This window comes from Carcharodon carcharias, chromosome 2, assembly GCF_017639515.1.
Source record: "Carcharodon carcharias isolate sCarCar2 chromosome 2, sCarCar2.pri, whole genome shotgun sequence".
NCBI lineage: Eukaryota > Metazoa > Chordata > Chondrichthyes > Lamniformes > Lamnidae > Carcharodon > Carcharodon carcharias.
The window spans coordinates 186,638,724-186,655,468 of NC_054468.1; the positions used below are offsets into that span (position 1 = coordinate 186,638,724).

The 16,745-nt window shown below is 39.1% G+C and overlaps 1 protein-coding gene across 1 annotated transcript in view; it reads right to left on the reverse strand.

Moving 5' to 3' along the window:
• LOC121291504 (tyrosine-protein phosphatase non-receptor type 14-like) overlaps window positions 1-10,047 on the reverse strand; it is a 277,947-nt gene extending 267,900 nt beyond the window's left edge. Inside the window, exon 1 of the mRNA XM_041212793.1 lies at window positions 9,790-10,047. The gene's annotated coding sequence lies outside the window, so the exon portion shown is untranslated. The remainder of the gene's footprint in view (window positions 1-9,789) is intronic.
• Between the last annotated feature and the right edge of the window lie 6,698 nt (window positions 10,048-16,745).

The following is a 16,745-nucleotide window of genomic DNA, read 5'->3' on the forward strand; positions in this document are numbered from 1 at the left end:
ATGTGGGAAAACGTGAAGTTCACTTTGGTAGGGAGAACAAAAAAGCAGAGAATTACTCAAATGGAGAAAGGCTGCATAATTCTGAGGTGCAGAGGGATCCAGATGTTCTAGTATATATGAGTCACAAAAGTTAGTATATAGGTACAGCAAGTGATTAAGAATGCTATTCTTTATTACAAGGGGGATTGAACATAAACCTAAGGATGTTATGCTTCAGTTATACAGGGCATTGGCGGGACTGCACCTCGAATACTGTGTGTAGTTTTGGTCTCCTTATTTAAGGAAGGATGTAGATGCTTTGGAGACAGTTCAAAGGAAATTTACTAGATTGCTACCTGAAATGAGTGGGTTGTCTTATAAGGAAAGGTTGGACAGACTGGGCTTGTTTCCACTGGAGTTTAGAAGCGTTAGGGGCGATTTGATTGAAGTATACAAGATCCTGAATGGCCTAGGCAAGGTGGACATCAAAAGGATGTTTCCTCTTGTGGGTGAGCCCAGAACTAGGGGCCACTGTTTTAAAATTAGGGGTTGCCCTTTTAGGACAGAGGTGAGGAGAATTTTTTTTCTCTCAAGAGGGTTGTGCAACTTTGGAGTTCTCTGCCTCAGAAGGTGGTGAAGGTGGGATCATTGAATATTTTTAATGCAGAGGTAGACAGATTGTTAGGCAAGGAAATCAAAGATTATCGGGGTTAGATGGGAAAATGGAAATCGAAACACAAGATCAGCCATGATCTTATTGAATGGTGAAGCAAGCTCATGGGGCCAAATGATCTACTCCTGTTCCTATTTCCTAAGTTCCTATGTTAATAATAGGGAATTGAATGATGGTAATGCCACTGAATGTCAAGAGGAGGTGGTTAGATTCTCTCTTGTTGAAGATAGTAATGAAGAAAGATAGGTCAAACAAAATAATGATGCAGACTACAGTACTGAGATAATACTAAGACTAAAATATATGGATGTATCTTAAGTGTAGTTATTTATCCCAATACAGAGGATTTTTGAGACCACTGGCTCAATTTTTGACCTTCCTAACAGATAAAATGCCATGTCACCTCAGCGAATTACGGTTTTAACAAATATTAATTTTCAAACCAAAATACAGTTGTTACAACCAACATTATTCACTATCAAAGAAATGGAAAACTCAGCAGGAAAATATAATGGAAAAAATAAGTTAAGGCAAAAGAAAATGCAAAGAGCAAATCTGAGCCTCTTTTGAAAATATGTAATAACGGAAGCCAAGATTTTTTTAAATGTATATAGGAAACTGCTAAATTTTTTTTTTTAATTCATGGGATGAGGGCTGGGCTGGCCGGGCCAGCATTTATTGCCCATTCCTATTTGCCCTTGAGAAGGTGGTGGTGAGCTGCCTTCTTGAACCGCTATAGTCCAGGTGGCGTAGGTACACCCACAGTGCTGTTAGGAAGGGAGTTCCAGGATTTTGACCCAGTGACAGTGAAGGAACAGCGATATATTTCCAAGTCAGGGTGGTGAGTGACTTAGAGGGGAACTTCCAGGTGGTGGTGTTCCCATCTATGTGCTGCCCTTGTCCTTCTAGGTGGTAGTGGTCTTGGGTTTGGAAGGTGCTGTCTAAGGAGCCCTGGTGAATTCCTGCAGTGCATCTTGTAGATGGTACACACTGTTGCTACTGTGCGTCAGTGGTGGAGGGGGTGAATGTTTGTGGATGTGGTGCCAATCAAGCAGACTGCTTTGTCCTTGACGGTGTCCAGCTTCTTGAGTGTTGTAGGAGCTGCACTCATCCAGGCAAGTGGGGAGTATTCCAATTGTGTCTTGCAGATGGTGGACAGGCTTTGGGGAGTCAGGAGGCCAGTTACTCGTCGCAGGATTCCTAGCCTTTGACCTGCCATTGTAGCCACAGTATTTATACGGCTAGTCCAGTTCAGTTTCCGGTCAATGGTAACCACCGGAATGTTGATCACGGGAGATTCAGTGATGGCAATGCCATTGAACATCAAGAAGCGATGGTTGGATTCTCTCTTGTTGGAGATGATCATTACCTGACACTTTTGTGGCGCGAATGTTACTTGCCACTTGTCAGCCCAGGCCTGGATATTGTCCAGGAGTTGCTGTATTTGGACATGGACTGCTTCAGTATCTGAGGAGTCGCGAATAGTGCTGAACATTGTGCAATCATGGTGAACATCCCCACTTCTGACCTTGCGATGGAAGGAAGGAAGGTCATTGATGAAGCGGCTGAAGATGGCTGGGCCTAGGACACTACACTGAAGAACTCCGGGAGCTGAGATGACTGACTTTCAACAATCACAACCATCTTCCTTTGTGCTAGGTATGACTCCAACCAGCAGAGAGTTTTCCCCCTGGTTCCCATTGACTCCAGTTTTGCTAGGGTGCCTTGATGCCACACTCGGTCAAATGCTGGCTTGATGTCAAGGGCAGTCACTCTCACCTCACCTTGGGAGTTCAGCTCTTTTCTCTATTTTTGAACTAAGGCTGTAATGAGGTCAGGAGCTGAGATTCTTTGGAGCAGAATACACCATCCGTGTTTAACTAAGGAGGTTCAGGATGGTATCAAATTGAAAAAAAATGTACAATGCTGCAAAGATTGATGTAGCACAGAAGATTGGGAAAATTTTAGAAACCAACAAAGGATGACTGAAAAACTAATAAAGAGGGAGAAACTGGACTATGAGAAAAAACTAGCAAGAAATACAAAAACAGACTGTAAAAGCTTCTACAATTATATAAAAAAAAGGGAATGAGTAACTAAAGTGAGTGTTGGTCCCTTCGAGGGTGAGACTGGGGAATTAATAATGGGAAACAAGGAAATGGCTAAGACTTTGAACAAATATTTTGTATTTATATTCAACGTAGGAGATACAAAAAACATCCCAAGAATTATAGAAAATCAGGAGGCAAATGGCGGGGAAGAACTGAAAAGCAATCCAATCACTAGGGAAAAAGTACTAGGAAAATTAATGGGACTAAAGGCTGACAAGTCTCCTGGACCTGATGGCCTGCATCCTAGGGTCTCAAAAGTGTTTGCATTGGTTGTAATCTTCCAAAATTCCTTAGATTCTGGAACAGTCTTGGCAGATTGGAAATCTGGAAAGGTCCCAGCGAATTGGAAAACTGCAAATGTAACACCACGATTCAAGAAAGGAGACAGACAGCATCTATCAACGGGAAAATATCATAATCCATTATTAAGGAGAAAGTAGCAGCTCATTTAGAAAGTCATAATAAAAACATGTCGATTCTGTCTGATTGTAAGAAAGGGAAATCCTATTTAACACATTTATTAGAGTACTTTAAGGATGTAACAAGCAGGGCAAATAAAGGGGAACCAGTAGATGTAGTGTATTTTGATTTCCATAAGAGATTCGCTAAGGAATCACATAAAAGGTTACTGCACAAGTTAGAAGCGCATGGTGTGGCAGTGATAGCCTGGATGGAGGATTGGCTAAGAAACAAGAAAGAGTTGGGATCATTTTCAAGTTGGCAAACTATAACTAATGGAGTGCCGCAGAGATCAGTGCTGGGGCCTCAACTATTTATGATCTATATTAATGACTAAGATGAAGGGACCAACTGTATTGTGGCCAAATTTGCTGATGATAAAAACAGACAGGAAAGCAAATTGTGACGAGGGTACAGAGACACTGCAAAGGGATATAGATAAAGGTTAAGTGAATCGACAAAAATTTGACAGATGGAGTATAATGTGGGAAAATGTGAGGTAGTCCACTTTAGCAAGATGATTTGAATAGTAGAATATTATTCAAATGGAGAGAGATGTATGCTGCAATACAGAAGGATCTGAGTGTCTTTGTACATGAATCATAAAAAGTTAGCATGTAGGTACAGCAAGTAATTAGGAAAGTAAATGGAAAGTTAGCCATTATCAGATCATTAGTCTTTGGAATTCCCTTCCCAAAGGGCAGCGAAGGCTGGGTCATTGAGAATATTCAAGGCTGAGTTAGATAATCTTTGACCCCCCCTAGGGTTAAATTCTATGTGGAGGCGGGGTGCAGGCAGGAAAGTGAAGTTAAGGCCATAATCAGATCAGCCAACAATCTACTGAATCGTGGAGCAGACTCGGTGGGCTGATGGCCTACTCCTGTTCCCTATGATCTTATAATCATTGCTAAAACATCCTGTGAGCTACAGTTCATTCCAGAAGTTTTGAATTAAATACAATTCACTGTAAACATTAAGGACTTCTAATATTTTTATATCACAAATACTGTACTTTCAATTAGATACAATTAGCATTCCACAAATATTTAAATATCAAATGCAGATTGAGGTTTGAGTAGCACTTATTTAAATTCACCTATAATGGGAACCTCAACTATTCACTAACAAAAGGTGGATAATAAAAATTCAGATTGATCAAGATCATCCAAATTACAGTGCTGATGACTGATCTGGATTTTGAGACTACTGATTCTTTCTCTCTCAGATCTCATCAGCAGCACTAGCCTCCATTCTATTCTTGAGCTTACAATAAAACAGCTTAAATATCAAGTGATATCGCTGATTCAAAGCTCCCCCAAAAATACACATAACTGCAGTTACCAGACCCGCCAGCGTTCCCAGATAGAACAATAAAAAAAAGTTACCTCAATGTCAACCTTTAGGTACAGGGAAGAGTACTAAAGCCAGCACAGGCTAACTCCTAAAAGATCAACAGTGCAGGAGTTCCAACTTAAAAATCAATTAAGAACCTGTCTTGTTAAAGGCATCCTTGTGCTGGTAAACAAAGCAATGCTGAATGTAGCATCAGCTGGTTACTGTACCTGTTAAAACAAGCAGGCGCTGTATTAATTTCAGATCAGCAATATGCTGAGATCAACACTGCAGAGGCTACCAACAGGATGAGTGTGGTGCCTTTGGTAATTATAGGAGACCAGTGGTCGGTGTCAGGAGCATTCTTTGACCATTTCTCTTGCGATGTGATGGGTTTGCTATCTGGAGTTGTGCATGGGTTTTTGAGAGACCAATGGATCAGGTGATTGAATTAGCAACCTGGTAATATCACTGGCAGAAGCAAGTAAAGAAAGTAAACCCTACAACTGAAACTCCCACTAGTACCTCTTGCTTAAAAAGTCTCACTAATATTTGAGAATGAATACTGTAAGTTTTATAATTCACATCCAAATCCATTTTTGCTGCAGCCATTTTAAAAAGTAAGTTTCAACTGGCTCCCAATTTAGTACTTACATGGTTTGCCTACTCTATTAGTTTACATGGTTAAGATATATTTCCATTCTTTTCTACATACATTGTGCCTGAGTGTAATTCCAAATTGTAAAAGATGCTATTTTGCATACTCAATTTAATACAGTAAATCTCTAACATTTGTTTTTGCAATTAATATATTAAAGTTCATTTTAATACAGGTAATAATTATGCATTGTATTTGTTATGACATTGTGAAAGCACCGAATTGGAATCAAAAACAATTCCAATGGGAAAACATGGGATTTATTTTCTTGCAACTAAAAACAGCAGAAAAAAAGTGTTATGATAAACATTGGTTTTAACTTACCAATCGAAGACTTAAAAAAAAATGTTGCTAAAAAATGTTTGTCAACATAGTCAAATCTATCCCCAGGAAAACAAATAAATTTCAGAATACACAATTAGATGTAGGCTCTGAGCAATTAAACCAACATGCACAGAAAATTTGACCCTGAACAGACAAGCATGCCAAGTCTGTGTAAAAGGTGCCCATTGATCACATACAAAATCCCAAGAATGGTAGGAAAGAGAGGGGGCAAAAAAGATCATCTTCCTCTCTGTGCTTCAGTGCAAGTTACTGTCTTCTGGCTTCTGTGCCATTCACTCCCTTGGAAAAGGCCCATTTACAGTTTGAGAACACTCTTAAACCATGGCAGGATCTGCACAATTTCACAGGACAGCCAAGTTAAACACTGCAATCTACATTAACTTTACTGACACAATCACCTGAAAATCCAATTTGCAAAGCAATCACTTCCTTCAAAAGAAAGGCAAAGTCTACAATACCATTCTGCACTAAAATTTTCATCAGAATACTCTTATTGACCTTATTACAAAAATCAGCAGGTTGCAAAGTCTAAAGATTACTCATCAAACATTTAGACGCTTAATTTAGGAAAGTTGGTAGCCTCCTACACCTAGACATTACAATTATGCAGCTTTCTTTCCCCAACAATGAATCTACACCAACAGCATTTCCTTTCAAGCAGTGGAAATAAAAATATTGGAAATATAAAGCTAAACTTAGGCCAAAAACTTTTTAAAATTCAACAACTTGTCGTTATACATTACCTTTAAGATAATAAAATGTCTCAAGGCTCTTCATAGGAGCATTATAAAACAAAATTTAACAAAGCACGAAAGGATATTGGAACAGATGACCAAAAACTTGGTCAGAGAGGTAGGTTTTAAAGAGCGTCTGAAAGAAGAGACATAGAGCAACAAAATTCCAAAGTTTAGGGCTTTTCAGCTGAAGGCATGGCTACTAATGTTGGACCAATTAAATCAGGAAAACTCAAGAGGCCAGAATTTGAGTGGTGCAGATATCTCAGAGGATTGAGGTGTTGGAGGTTACAGGGTTAGGAGGGATGAGGAATTCATTTGCAATGCTGGCTCGTTTCTATTGACATTTTTACTGGTCATTTTCACATTACTGCTTGTGGAAACTTGCTGGGTACAAATTGCTTGTCTGGTTTCCTACACTCCAAATATGACTGCACTTCAAAAATGCTTTGTTCGCAATAAAGTGCCTTGGGATTACTTAAGGTCATGAAAGGTGTTATATAAATACAAGTTTTCTTTCTTTCTTCAGCTGTAGCTGGGGGTCCATTACACCTGAAGTACACAGAACAAACTGGATGTCAATGTGTGTTTGGAATTTTTGCACTGAAATTATAAATCTTCTTGAAGTGCAAATGGATCCCAAAACAGTTTTCACTCTTGTTCTAAATATAGATCACACTTAAATAAATAAGATTCAAATTATGATTGTGCACAGATCTTGGAAAAACCTGGGTTCATTGTAGGAGCACCATTTTCACCAGGACTGCAATGATTTACAAAGAAAGCCCACTAATGCCTTATCAGAGCATCTAGGATTCAGTAATGTGGGCTAGCTAACATCACCTGAACCCATGATCAAAAATGTGCATCTGTATCATACCTTTCATGACCTCAGGACTCCCAATATGCTGTACTGCCAATTATGTACCTTTAAAGTGTAATCAATATAATTTAGGAAATGCAGCAGCTGGTTTGCACACATGGTTTTCTTTGACTAGTGCCATGGGATCTTTTACATCTGCTAGACAGGGTAAATGAAGCAGTCCGATATCTCATCGGAAGGACAACACATCTGATAATACTTTTTTTTTAAAAAAAAACTTGCGTTCTTAGAATGTGGGTGTCACTGACAAGGTCAGCATTTATTACCCATCCCTAATTGCCCTTGAGAAGGTGGTGGTGAGTAAGTTGCCTTGTTAAACCACTAAAGCCCATAGGTTGTTAGTATGCCCACAGAGAAGGGGTTCCAGGATTTTGACCCAGCAATGACAAAGGAACAGCGATATAGTTTCAAGGCAGAATAGTGTGACTTGAAGGAGAACTTGCAGGTGGTGTGTTCGCATGAGTCTGCTGCTCTTGTTCTTCTAGGTGGTGGAGGTTGTGGATTTGGAAGGTAGTGTCCCAGTGTTAGCCAAATTGTGTTCAAGTCTCTGAAATAGGGCATGAACTCGCGATCATCCAATGCAGAGGCAGGAGTGTCACCACTGAACAAATGCTGACATCCAAGTTCTAGGTTCCAAGTCTGATATGCATTAACCAGGCAGGTGCAGACTAGAAGTTATAGCCTCCACTAGGAGACATAGAGAACCTGAGTGGAGACTCATATCTGGGTGGTTTCTAATACCTATTGGTGGCTGAATTAGTGATGGCCTAGGAACAAGTTGCAGGCATGAGGTTAAGTAAGTGAAAATAATTTTAAATGAAAATCTGAAAAGGGGAAACCTATCCATATATCCCCATAAGTTAGTTTAAAAAAGAATTACATTGAACTTTTATTTTTTTAAAAGCACAAATTTGAAGAAAGACTTACAATTATATTGTGCTTTTCACAACCAGACACCTCAAAGTGCTTTATAACCAATGAAGTACTTTTAAAGTGTAGTCACTGTTATAATGTAGCCAACTATGTTTTGGATCCCTTAGATTTTACAAGAAAGCCAAAAGCTAAAGACATTGTGTTGTGGTTTTGAACAGTGAATGTGAAACAAAACTATCAAAACATAAGATCATCCAACAGTTGAACAAACATAACCTGATTGCTTCTTTGAGTAAACCTGTAGTGCAAAGTTATCAAAAACACTAAGAAATACAATTCCAATATACAAATAATAATCAGATTGGCAATCATCCTTGATCTTATTGTTCCAGTCCAAACTCCAATTATTTTTCACAATAAAAGAATTAACATCTTGCAAGTCAAAGATTTCTTGAGCCACAGGACTTCCTTTGAAAATGTGACAGCATTAACCCAAGGTTAATTTAGTCTGGTGTTTACATCACAAATTTCCCCTGAATTTGAACTCAAGCATACCCACAGGTCATATGTTTCAAATTGCAAGTCCATTACAGTTGATAACTACATAAAGTGGATCAGGGGACAAGTGGGAATTCAGATCAGATTGCTTATACTATCATGGCTGAATGTGATGAATGTCGCACTTTTTATATTTTAATCTGTGAAAGAGGCATGTTAAATAAATGTAAAGTTATAGCTATTGAATGAAAAATGTGAAATTATCACTAGAAGTCACATTCCAAACTTTCATACATAAAACCTGTTTAAAATTTGCTGCAATATTTGTATAAAGTGTTAAAATTACCTTGTAAAACTGCAAACTCTATGACGAGATGCATTCACTCTAAGTGCTAGCTTAAAGTCAGTACCACCCTTTGTTTCCAATATTTGCATCAAAAAAACATTGCAAAGGCACAGAAACCGACTTTAAACAAAAAGCTATCGATTTATGAAACAATCCAATCTCTGAATTTAGGAGATAGATTCCAAAACCATATGTCTATTTCAGATTTTGCTTTCATGGTTTGGGATATCATCCGAACCCTTCGTCTGGAACAATTCCTTGTAATTAGGTAATCATTGCGCCCTGTGTCCTGCACACAGTCATCATCTTTATCTCTGAGTTTACTTTAAAATAAAAAAAACAGCTTGGTAACATCTTCAAAAAAACCTTTCTAGTAAAGCAACTTTTAAAAGTGGCGTTTCAGAGAACAGCATTTTCACATTTATTCCATTAGCTAGATTGACCATCCAAACGCGAGACAGTCTCTTTAAATATGCTGCCTGCAACAAAGCACAGGCTGAATTTCGTTTTTTTCTGCATGCGGGCCACAGATTACAGTCTTGGCATTTTGGAAAGTTGAATATAAATATGTTAAAAGAAAAGGCTGTGGTATCTAGGCTTGAAACCCCTCTCCCCTACTTTCTCCTCCCTCCTTCTAGGAAGGCTGAAAGAAAGAGAAACAAGGCGGGGGGGGGGGGGGGTTGCTGCAAGGAGTGCTGGCAGTTGAACCGCAGAATGAAGCAGACAGCCTCCCTTTAATAGGCATGTCTGACTTGCTCTTTCAAACCATTCAAGGACGAGTGGAAATCTTGGATCAAGTAATGGGTTACTTTTCTCCGTTTGGTGTATCTATCTCCCCCTCCACCACATTCAATCAGACAGACAAGTTCTTGGAGCAAAGAATCTCGTGTCCCCTTACCTGTTTACATGTCTTTATTGTGTCTGGTTAGTCCATTAAAACCACAAACAGCGCGCTCCCCTTCAAACTTTTCAAATGTGTTTTTTTTCCTTAAAAGTTTCCACAAGTGGAGATTGGCACAGTAATCCGGTTCTGGATAAAGGATCTGCTTGTCTAAAGGAGCTCGGGATTCGTCTGCTCACCAGAAGTGTTTGAAGTTGCACGGAGAGCCTTACCTCATCCGCTCAAGAACTACTTTTGTTTCGTGAAACTTTCTTCTCTCCCCCCCGCCCCCGCCCCCGCCCCCGCCTTTCTTGTTTGTTTGTTGTTCTGAACTCTACTGCCCGGGTCCAGCAGCTGCCAGCGGTCCGACAGCCTTGTGATCGCCGAGTTGTATTTTTCTCTTCTTTTCCCAGTCGCTCCCCGTTGTAGCCGAGACTATTTTCGATGAAATAACATGTTCAGAGTTTGTGGGTTTGAAAAAAAATCTGCGCCTCGTGACATCAGAAATGTGGAATGTGAAGAATGTGAGCTGATGAAGGGCTGAGATGTCGTTGCTTCTTAATGGTCACACAACGAAAACACACCCAGCCAACGTCGATTTAAAGCTGTACTGCATCAGATTAACCAAGCATTGACATGATTAAATTTTTCACGCAATATCGTAGAGGAATCGGTGGGAAGCTGTCCTGCTAATAAAGTGTGCCTTTCCTGCTGGCCGGATCAGCATCAGAATTGTGTTCTTTTACGTTAAGAGTACATTTGATTGAACACCTCTAAAATAATGAATTCTGAAATTGATGCATTTTCTCTTTAGGAATGCATATCATTCGTTAATCGGATTGTTATGCTATAGGATTGTGCTGTCGAACGACGACACTTCTAGAGCTAGCTCACGGATGACACCATGTGGACATTAAAGGCTTCGCCCAGTTTATATAGAAAACGATTTGCATTTATATAGCACCTTCACGACCTCAGGATGTCCCAAAGCGCTTTGCAGCCAATGAACTACACTTATGCATTTCATTTGTTTTTGGTTCAACTCTCCTAACCCCAAAATATAAAACCTGTAATATTTCTATTCAGCCTTAATTTCTCGGCTGTTTTTTTCTGTTTGAATGTCTATTTTACATCCCTCTGAGCTACTCTACTTCAAACTTCAGCTCATCCGGACTGCTAATGAAAAATATCCCAATTGAAATGTTGACACACCTTGTATTTATATAGCTCTTTTAATGTAGTCCCAATGCATTTAACTGGAGTGTTATCACACAAAATTTGGCATCAAGCCACATGTATGGTGACATTAAAACAGCTGACCAAAAGCTTGTTCCAAGTAGTAGGTTTTATGAGGGAGGGAGAGGGGTGTGGTCTTAAAGAATGAGAGAGGCAAAGACTTTTAGAGAGGGAATTAGAGTTTATGGCCAAGGCAGTTGAAGGCATAGATGTGGAGGGATGAAAGTTGGGGATGAGGCCATGAATTGGAGAAGTACACAAATCTGCAGAAGCCCCAGAGTAAAAGAGTCCCTTTTGCATTGCTTCTTGACCACAGTTGCATTGGATGATCAATAGAAGCCTCACAGAAATTCAGCCCCTAGGTTCTTTTTAAGGCCTTTTTGCTGAACTGTTGTGGTAGTGATCCACCTGAAAGCACTTAATGGCATGCAAAATATAACACACATCTTACATATTATTTTACAAGTTACATATCATGCAATTTATTGTAGGAACCTGGGTAATCACTTGAAAGAGTGATTTATTTTCTTAAAGAAAGGTAACAGAAGCAGATGCGAAATAGTAGGCATAAGTAATAAATTTAATAATGTTACAGTTCACGGACATGGCAAATGAGTAATTTCATGACAATTATTGAAACTAAAAGAGAACCTTCAATATAGAATGCAAAGCAATTCTGCTTCTGTGTACTTTGAGCTTTTTTTTACATTTTATTTCTGTGTAGTTAATGCCCCTATTAACCGAATGTCATAGGTTTGACTTGCATGCATTCTTCAGTAATTGTGATCTTCTCTACCCCACCCATCCTAAATAAAGTGCATAGGCTTCCTCAGTGGCACAAGTAGGGACCAGCATAGGTATTCAGACCACAGGAGCAAATAGCTTGGATCCTATTTCAAATATTTCCAGGGGCACCAGCCATTGGACGTAGGACCTGCCACCAAAGTAGAGTTTCACAGTAGCTTAGGGCAGGCTCTGAAGAAGTCATACAGACTCGAAATGTTAACTCTGTTTCTCTCTCCACAGATGCTGCCAGACCTGCTGAGTTTTTCCAATATTTACTATTTTTATTTCAGATTTCCAGTATCCTCAGTATTTTGCTTTTACTTAAGGTGTAACTGAAGTGGCATGAGCACCAGTTGACCCATGCTAATTAGGTGCCCTGTCCTTGACTGAACACTCCTGCAAGGTTAGAGTCAATGGATATTGACAGGTACAATTCTGAAGTATGTTCCAGGATCACAGTCCATGGATTTTTGGGGCCGCCCACGTAATGTTCTAGATAACTAAGACTCCATCTACTCAATTCTCAGACTTCAAACATAGTGATACTGAAGCCTGATCCACTGTTTTAACAATCATGTCAATTCTAGCTTTTGAATCTAACTTTCTTGCTTTTTGCATATTCCTCAATGCTCTTACTTTCAAAGTATATACCTAACTCCTTTTAAAGCAGTTAAATTACACATAAAGTCTTCTGAGACAGTTAGGTTTACACTGTGTGACAGCTTTTGACTCGGAAGTAGTGATAGTAAGAACAATTTGTAATTACTTCAAAATGTTTGGGGAATCTGTAAATGCTTTTCAAAACGTTTGAAAAGGACTTTTAAGAGTTTGTATCACTTACAAAGAGATCAAATGTAATTTACCATGCAAGTTCATTAAGCATGTGAATTTCTCAAAATTCCAAACAAACTCGGCACTGAAAGGAAAATATTGACTCTGTATATACTGTTAAGTATAGAAATAACACTATTTACATCTCTTTGATTCAGTCAGAAATTTCAATCAATGCATAAAAACAATAATATTTTATCCTAAGTGAGTAAATCCTTATAGAATCATAAATTAAATCATTCCTGCTTATGATTTAATAAGTGTGGTAAACATAGGGTATTGCAGCCATGATGGTATGTTATTGGTACAAGGTTAAGCATGAAAGAAAATTTACTCAGACATACCATCATCACTTGTGACTTATGTTTCATTTTCGCTCTCATGAATCAAAAGCAGTAATACACCATAATAAGGGCGATATTCTTAGTACTTGGTTTTGGTTTGCAATGCCCTTTTGACCTTTTTATAGTTGTATTATGATTCCACACCACATCTAACCGTTGAAGCTGTTAGCAAAACAATTGCCACGTTTTGATCTGATTGAAGAATGTGTTGTACAATAGTGACAGTAATGTGATAGCTACCTGCCATATGTTACTGTTTTTACAGTTACTGTAAAAAGTTATCACATTCTTGAGGAGTGACAATAACAATATCTACTAAGTTTTAAAAATAATTCAACAGAATGGAAGTTAGTGGAGGAAGGGACAGAATGAGATAAGGGTGATTTGTGTCTGACTGAAAAATGATTAAACAGCACAATATATTTTATTAATTACCCTTGTAATTGGTCTGCTTTGCAAGCTAAAGCTTATAAGTAGTCACAAGTTAACTGACTTGTTAAATACTTTCAAAGGGACCAAATCATCAACTGTCACAATATTAGGACAGTTGAGCCTTGCCAAGTTGAATGTGATACAGTAGATTATAATCAAACAACAATTATGTGTACAATTTCAAACCTGGTGGCTATTTGAGCATTGTTTCCTAAAATTTTGAAACAGGACCAATATTAACATCAAAGTAATGGCTTTAATGAAGTACACAGATGTACAGAGTAGAACTTGTGATCCTCAATTATGGCTTCAATCAATCATAGGTATATCTAATATAAATTCAAGAGTAGACCTTGCAGCATAAGTTGAATGGACTGATCAGGGATGCAGACCAGCTCAAAATGAAAACATACATAATTTACTCCATCTTATATAGTCAATTGCAACTTTTCTTCATGCTTACTGAAAATTCAATCAGCAACCATTATTTCTTACCTTTGATATATCCATCCTTGGTCTATTAATACTTTAATAGGCTTTATTTCCTCTGTTCTCAATGGAACTTGCAGATCGCCTTCATAGCATTACTCTTCAGTGCAAAACTTTGTTTCCTCTCAGCAATTCTTAAATTTCTAGTAATCCCAGGTATGCCCAAGGTTCAAATCTTGCTTATATATTTGGAAAAGCTCTTCTTACACCTCGCTTGCACTCCTGGACAATAAACAAGAAATAGAGGGGTGACTTCTGATGTCCAATTTCTCCCTTTCTACTATTATCTTACCTGCTTGTGTTGTATCATTAATATGACAGCAGCGTTTCTTGAAATTTCCTTTTTTGTGCCTTTTCTTGTAAATATCTTCCTACACATCCTTATACCCTTATTGTGTTGAAAGTAAGGCCCATTTCAGAGTCACCTATTTTAACTCATTTTTTCACAGAACCTGAAAATTGTGGAACTCCTCATTGTCTGCAGTTTTCTCCTCCCCTTACAACCATCAGGCTTCTAAAACTCATGCTTAACATCACATAATGATTGCATCCTGATTTACATCATCTTTTCTTTTAATTTTTTTCAGGTTTGCTGGTGTCCTGCATGATGGTACCTAGCCCTTCATTTTGGATTCTTAAATGTTAAAAAAAAGTTTCTTTAAAGATATTCCTTTCATCCAGCATTAAAGTAATATTTTTTTTAACAAAAATAGAATTCTGTGACTAAAACAGATCCCAGTTTTGTGATAACGCTGTTCTGCTGGAAAGCACCTGACTGAGGATTCGTTAATATTGCATGGAATGTTAAGCACAGAAACAGGCCATTCTGCTCGGCAGGTCCAAACTGGCATGCCCCACATGAGCTTCCTCCCATCTCTCTCCATTTACTCCTATCAGCATAACATTCTGTTCCGTTTTCCCTCATCTGCTAACCAAGTTTCCCCTAAAATACACATCAACTAATCCTTGTGATAGTGATTTCCATATCTAAAGAACTCTATATGCAAATAAGTTTCTCCTGAATTCCCTGTGGGATTTCATAGATTTATTCTACCTTTATTGTCTGTGGGGAAACACTTCAGGGCCAACTTTTATCCTTTTAACACCCTGCTTTCAGTCAAAATTGGACAGGTGGAAAATAAAACATCTATTCTGTTTGGGAACCTCATGCATATATTTAAACAGAGACCAAGTAAAATTATTATGACATCAGTGCCATTTTCTGACCTCATCATTTCACGAGCACCACTTCCAATCTCAACCACCAACCATTGATAGTACATGTGCTCAGATAGTACATGTGACCATTTTAAACACTATTTAAAGGGATGCTGTCAGGCAAAGTTCATATATAGCTTTTGGAAACAATTTTCTTGCAGCTGCATGCAATTGTATGACCATAAAGGATTTGAAAGTGCTTGTAGTTGCTATGGCAAGCTCTGAATTGTTAAGCGGTTCCTGGCATTTTAGTTGTTTCTTGACAAAAGTTCTTCTAGGAATCTGACTCTGGGGAGAGACTGAAAAAGTGGATCAGGAAGAAGCACCAAATCGGCTGCAATTGCGGAGAGACCAAATAGAAGGAAGCATGCTCTCCCAGACGTTTATAGGTTCTAGAATAATTCACCAGCGGTTCTCTGATGAGCACCACATTAGAAATTTTGGTTGTCTAGAGAGGTAGTGACAGAAATGTATTGTATCCTGCAAGAAGACCTGCAGACCACTGCCGGTGTGGCAACACATCATTGCCTGTTGCAACCAAGATCATGGTAGCCCTGATTATTTTTGCCTCCAGACCTTCCTAGATATGAGCAATATAAGTCAGTCTGCATGCTGTGTTAAATGGGTGACCAAAATGTTTTTTGCCAGTGTAAGTGCATTTCTGATGGACGTTCAGAGCAGTAGGATAGGGGTCTGGGTTCTCACAAAATGAAGAATCCAGGGCATCTTTGACTATACCCATGTTACCCTGCAGGTTTCTTCACACAATGCAATTGCCTTTATAATTCACAAAGCCTTCCACTCTTTTAATGTGCAACTGATTAACATCCAGCTGAACTGGACTAGCCATACAAATACAGTGGCTACAAGAGCAGGTCAGAGGCTAGGAATCTTGCAGTGAGTAACTCACCTCCTGACTCCCTAAAGCATGTCCACCATCTACAAGGTACAAGTCAGGAGTGTGACGGAATACTTTGCACTTGCCTGGATGAGTGTAGCCCACCAACACTGAAGAAGCTTAACACTATTCAGGACAAAGCAGCCCACTTGATTGACACCCTGTCCACAACCATTCACTCCCACCACCACCAACACACAATAGCAGCAGTGTATACCATCTATGAATGAACTGCAAGGACTCACAAGGCTCCTTACATAGCATCTTCCAAACCCATGACCACTACCATGTAGAAGGACAAGGGCAGCAGACACATGGGAACACCACCACTTGAAAGCTCCCCTCCAAGACACTCACTATCCTGACTTGGAAATATATCACTGTTCATTCACTATTGCTAGGTCAAAATCCTGGAGCTCCCTCCTAAATAGCACTATGGATGTACTTACCACATGGACTGCAGTAGTTCAAGAAGGCAGCTCACTGCCACCGTCTTAAGGGCAGTTAAGGTTTGGAAATAAATGCTGGCCTAGCCAGCAATGCCCACATCCCATGAATGAATAAAAAAAAATACAATTATCCGAAGCAGGTCCTAGACCACATTCCAGGCAACTGCCATGGTCCATTTATATTGCATCGTAGAGTCATTTACAGCATGGAAGGAGTTCTTTCGGCCCATTGAGTCCATGCCAGTTCCCCATGGAGCAACTCAGTTAGGCCCAATTCCCTGCTTGATCCCC